General features: G+C 43.8%; 1 protein-coding gene across 1 annotated transcript in view; it reads right to left on the bottom strand.

The window, feature by feature from the left end:
- The window catches only part of LOC119037808 (patr class I histocompatibility antigen, A-126 alpha chain-like), a 195,358-nt gene that overhangs the window by 54,406 nt on the left and 135,471 nt on the right, over positions 1-5,481 (bottom strand). The window lies entirely within an intron of this gene.

Raw genomic sequence — 5,481 nt, 5'->3', positions numbered from 1 at the left:
GAGAAGGGCTGAGGGCTGTGGTGTTGTTGCAAATGGAACCGGTCGGGGGGGACAGTCACAAAGTTGAAAGGAGAGTCTCGAATCAAGTGATCACTTGGAAAACAACCAGCCTCAATCCGCTCACTGGAGGGACCACATTGGGACCACATTCTCTACCCCTTTTGTTAAACACACCAAGAGAAGCCTAGTTCACACAGGTAATGATGCTTCCTAGACTAAAAAGGACTTGACCTGATACCTATCTTGTTACTAGATTATCAGCTCTGGGATGTTTTCCTGCCTGTATCCCTCATTCCCAGGAAAGCACCAGTCATAGAGGGAGACTCCAAACCCCTGTCAGTGAATGCTTTTGGCTAATTTTCAAATACTCAGGGGAACAAGCAGATAATTTCCACCCACTTACTGAAAATCAGTTGCACGGTTTCTATATTTATTTATTTATTTTAAGAGTTTTATTTTTAAATTTTTTTGAGGAAATGTACTTTGGAGGCAAAAGAATACACTTGTGAAAATATCTGGGCTAACATATTTTCATACACTTACCTACAAAGAGAATATTTTCCTAATTATATCAGCAGAAAGAAGTCAACGGAAGGTACTGAGGATTTCAAATTGATTCACCATGACAATTAACTTTGAAGAAGATCATCAGATACTTCAGGAAAATTTAGAAAGAAAAGTTGAAAAAATATTTTTTTTTTACAGAAAAAATGCTAGTTACAGAGTATGAGACAGGTAAGTTACAGATAAGTTTTAGGTCAACTCTGTTGTGCTAAGGTAACATGAAGGTACATAAACATGGTCAAGAGTTTGGTATAAAACCATATGATCTCACTCATATGTGGAATCTAAAGAACAAAATAAACCAAGGAACAAAATAGAAACAGGAACAAAAATCAACCAATTAAAAAAAAAAAGGATGGGCCCTGGCTGGTGTAGCTCAGTGGTTTGAGCACAGGCCTGTGAAGCAAAGGGTCGCCGGTTCGATTCCCAGTCAGGGAACATGCCTGGGTTGCAGGCCAGGTCCCCAGTAGGGGACACATGAGAGGCAACCACACATTGATGTTTCTCTCCCTCTCTTTCTCCTTTCCTTCTCCTCTCTCTAAAAATAAATTAAAAAAAATTTTTTTTAAAGAGGCTGGGTTTGGCCCTTAGGCAGGGTTTGCTGAAAGAATCTGATGAGGTTGCCAGCTATCGGCATTACTACTCGGTTTTGTATTCTCTTCAGCATTTTAAAATATATTCTGTGACAAAGCAGTTACATGAAGAATCAAGGGATATCACAGTGTTAAAGGACAATAGCCAAGGTCTGGAAATAGCCCAAGTAGATGAGTGGATAAAAAAAGCTGTGGTACATTTATACAATGGACTACCACTCAGCCTTAAAAAAAAAATAAGGAAGCCTTACCTTTTTCAACGGCATGGATGGACCTGCAGAATATCATGCTAAGTAAAATAAGCCAATCAGAGAAAGACAAATGCCATAGGCAGATTCTAATGAACAAAATGAACTAACATGCAAAATAGATGGACTCGTAGGTAGAGAGCAGGCTGATAGCTGCGGGGGAGAGGTAGGAGAGTGGGAGGGTTGAACAAAAAAGAAAAAACAAAAGGTGAAAAAAGTCATAGACATGGACAAGAGTGTGGTGATTGCTGGGGGCAGAGGGGTGAGGTGGGATGGAGGAGAATAAAGGGGGAGTAAATAGTGATGGAAGGAGACCTGACTTGGGGTGGTGAACCCAAAATACAGTGTATGGATGATGTGTTGTAGAATTGTGCAGCTGAAACCTGTGTCATTTTGTTAGCCAGTGTCACCCCAATAGATTCAATATAAAGGAGAAAAAGTGTTAAAGGAAAAATCTAATATTAATATTCATAATTGGGTTTGTAGACCTAAAAAAGCCAAGGAAATCCCTCAAAAAACTATTAGAACTCACAAATCATCATTAAACTGGGTTGATAACAAATTTGACATTAAAAATACCACCCTAGGTGATAAAATAAAATTCCACCCTAATTCTAATAACTAGTCAGCAAACAAAAGACATCAGATGAGCTGTAGCTATGACAGAGCAAAAAAATGTATATAATTTGGGAAAGTAAAGTGTTAGCTTTGAAAGCTTTAAAAATGCTTCGGACAGATTAAAAACCTGGAGGGGAAAGAGAGAATGTATATTTTCAGAATACCAATTCATCCAAGAAGCTCTGCTGACAATTTTATTAGGGCTAGAAGCCCATTCAAGGTCTATTTATAAAGGCCAAAAATAGACCATAAAATCCTGGTTTAAAAAAAAAAAAAAAGCTTCTTTAGTCTGCTGGTGTCGAAGCAAGACTGTTAGTTCCATGAGAGAAGGTCACCATTTCTGAGCATCTGAGACATAAGAGATTCTACTTAAAAATATTGTTTTGTGAATTCCTACTTCACAGGTAACCCCCAAACACAATCCACAGTAAAAGGAGAAAATTCTACAGCTCAGCCCGCTTTCCCCTCTCCCTAAAACTTTAAAGCTCTCCTAAAAAGTGGACTGGTACAACCATAGCTGGTTGGAGTGCCATCCTGTCTACCAAAAGGTTGTAGGTTCAATTCCCAGTCAGGGTGCATGCTAGAGGCAACCCATGGATGTTTCTCTCTCTATGTCTTTCTCTCCCTTCCTCTATCTCTAATGAAGATATCCTTAGGTGAGGATTAAAAAAAAAGTGAACTGGTGCAAATAAATTTGAAACACAGGACAATGAATAAATACATTATGGAAGGAACTCTCCTAGTCCATGAAAAAACAATCAATAGTTCAATTCATTAAAATGAGCAAGAGTTGAAATGCTTAAAAAAAAAAAAAAAAGAAACCAGATGTGGCTTTCATTTATATGAGAAACTGATGTAGTCATGAATGACAATGATGACCAATAAGAATGACAATTGCCAGGTTATAAAAAGGTGAAAACAGGCCACAAAAGTCTGGGTGGGGGGAATATTTTGGCTTTATGAAGCCAGGAGGTGCCAAGTCCTGTATGTCGAGCTGGCTGTGCCCATAATGTGTAATCACCTACAGCTTTGCTGCAGATTGAGAAAAAGGTGTACCTGATTGTGGGTGGGTGTGTCACTGGGGGCGTCTCTTTAGAGGGCAATTTGGCAAGATCTGTGCATGTTCAATGCAAATATTATTAGACGCAGGTTTGTTTGGGACAGCAAGAGGGAAGGCTAATTGATCAATAACAGGTGTGTTCATTCATTCGCGCCTTAAAATGCTTTGTGCCCTTAAAAATGCCCAACAGCCAGCGCAGAAGGATGCCTTCAGCTGTAACGTATTAACACCCCCAACCCAGTCCACTCACTATTTTGGGGGGATGAGCAGGAAATGGATCGAGCGGGGGAGCTGGGGAGCGGTGAACTGAAGGGCACATTTTACTTTCACACTATACCTTTGCATAATGTTTGGTTTTCCTAAAATACTAAGAGGCATTTCCTGTGAAAATAGCATTTTAGTGGAAGCTAGTTGAAATACATGCATTTTGCTAAAATGATTGAGTTGTTTATTACCATTACTCATCTATGAATGATGTGGAAGGAGAGAAGGAGAAAGAGAGGAAATTACTGACAATGGACAGATGATGAAGTTTACGTACTAGATTACTCAAAACAGAACCCTCACAAGAAAATATGCTTGTCTACACATTTCCAATTGGTAGTTAAAAGACACAAAAACAAACAAAAAGCCCCCCCTTTCTAAGAACAAGTTAAAAAGGTTGCATCTTTAACCACAAAAATATAAAATTTCCGAGGTTAGAATTAAAATGAAGATTTCCTCTAACATAAAAGAAACCGTATAAATGGACATTGAAAACAAAACACACAAATCCCTGAACTATTTGATTAAGTGATGAAATTAAGGGAGTTTATCTGAGATTGCATTTCAGATGGCCACCGCAAACACTTTTACACACACACACACACACACACACACCCCAATTTGAAGGAAACATTTGAATGAAACACACAGCGCAAACAGAGGACCCAGAGGTGCAAGAAGAGAAAGGCTGTAAAAAGCCACAAACCTCAAGTGGTAGTTTAAAAAAAAAATCAGGGAGAGCTATGTTTAAAAAAATATTTTATTTGTTCTTAGAGAGAGAGGAAGGTAGGAAGAAAGAGGGATCGACAGCCTGATGTGCTAGAGAAACACCAGTCAGTCACCTTTCACAGGCCCCCAACCAAGGGACCTGGTCCACAAGCCAAGCATGTGCTGGGACTGGGAATCAAACCAGCGACCTTCCGGTGGGCGGGACAAAGCCCCACGTGCTGAGCCACCCCAGTGAGGGCGGGAGGGCTGCTTTGTGGACGAAGAAGACGGAGAAAACCCATTCGTTGCTTCTTGCTAAGAATATACAAAAGCCGGAGCAGCAAGGAAACAGAAATCGACGGGTGCCTATCCTTGTCGAAGCCCCTTCTCTGGAGGCGGGCGGTGCGACCCTCACACTTTCCATAGATAATTTCAGTGTCTGAAGTTGACCGTCCTCCCTTCACGGTGAGTAGAGCTCAGAGTGTTTTCATGAAAAGCATTTTCAAGGCGCAGCTGCCCAAAAGCGGTGCCTTTTCTAGTACATCCCAGGGAGGGACACCAGTAAATCAAACCCGACAGACAGACGGGACAGGTGAGTGGGGTCAGGTGAACAGATTAACAGGAGGGCGGGGCAGGTGGGGGTTGGGGGAGAAGATACCCCGGCCGAGTGCAATTTGGAGGGAGGCGAGTGAACTAAGACAGTGGTGAAGGCCACTTTCTGAGCCTAAGTGACTCGCCCAAGCTTCGCTTTGTCTCCCTCCTTTCTTCGCCCTCTGCCTCCCCTGTGACCTCACAGGTGTCTCGTGACCCCCAGAAGCCGCTGCCTTTCCAGGGTTTGGCCGGGAAGCTGGGCTTGCGACCCTGGCCACCCCCGGGGCAAACCCCTGAGACTCGGTTCCCTCCCTTCCCAAACCGCACCCTCAGGATGGGGGACTACACAAGTAATGCAGGAACCCCCCCTGGGCTCCCACAAAACGAGGACCTGCTGACCTTGACCCTGGGAGTCACGGTCCCCCCAGCTCTGTCCTCTGTTGTAGACGCAGAGACTGGAAGGGGCGAGGCACGTCCCTAAAACACCCCCCACAAGCGTGTTTTGTTTGGGAGATGGGACATGTCATCCTTTCAAAGGGTGTCTTTGGCCCCTGGGGCGCCTCCGGAGAGGAAGGGGCGCCCAGGGCGGCTCAGGTTTGAATCAGTAACAGAGGCAATACTCACCGACTCCACGCCTCACCTCCAGGGTCAGATCCCAAGGAGCAACCACGCGCGCAAAGTTTTTGGGGAATCCCGGGGGTGACGTCGTCGCTGTCCATTGGCTGCCTCCCTCCGAAGGGCCAGGCGCAGGCGGATGAGGGGCAGCTGCCTCGCGCATCTGTGCGCACCGCGCTCGGCCTCCTGTGCCCGGGGCCTCCCAGCCAGCACAGCCTGC

Source organism: Artibeus jamaicensis, unplaced genomic scaffold (assembly GCF_021234435.1).
Source record: "Artibeus jamaicensis isolate MK-2021 breed Jamaican fruit bat unplaced genomic scaffold, CSHL_Jam_final contig_723, whole genome shotgun sequence".
Lineage (NCBI taxonomy): Eukaryota > Metazoa > Chordata > Mammalia > Chiroptera > Phyllostomidae > Artibeus > Artibeus jamaicensis.
The sequence above is the reverse complement of the archived record's forward strand: the minus strand, read 5'-3'. Positions and strand labels throughout refer to the sequence as shown.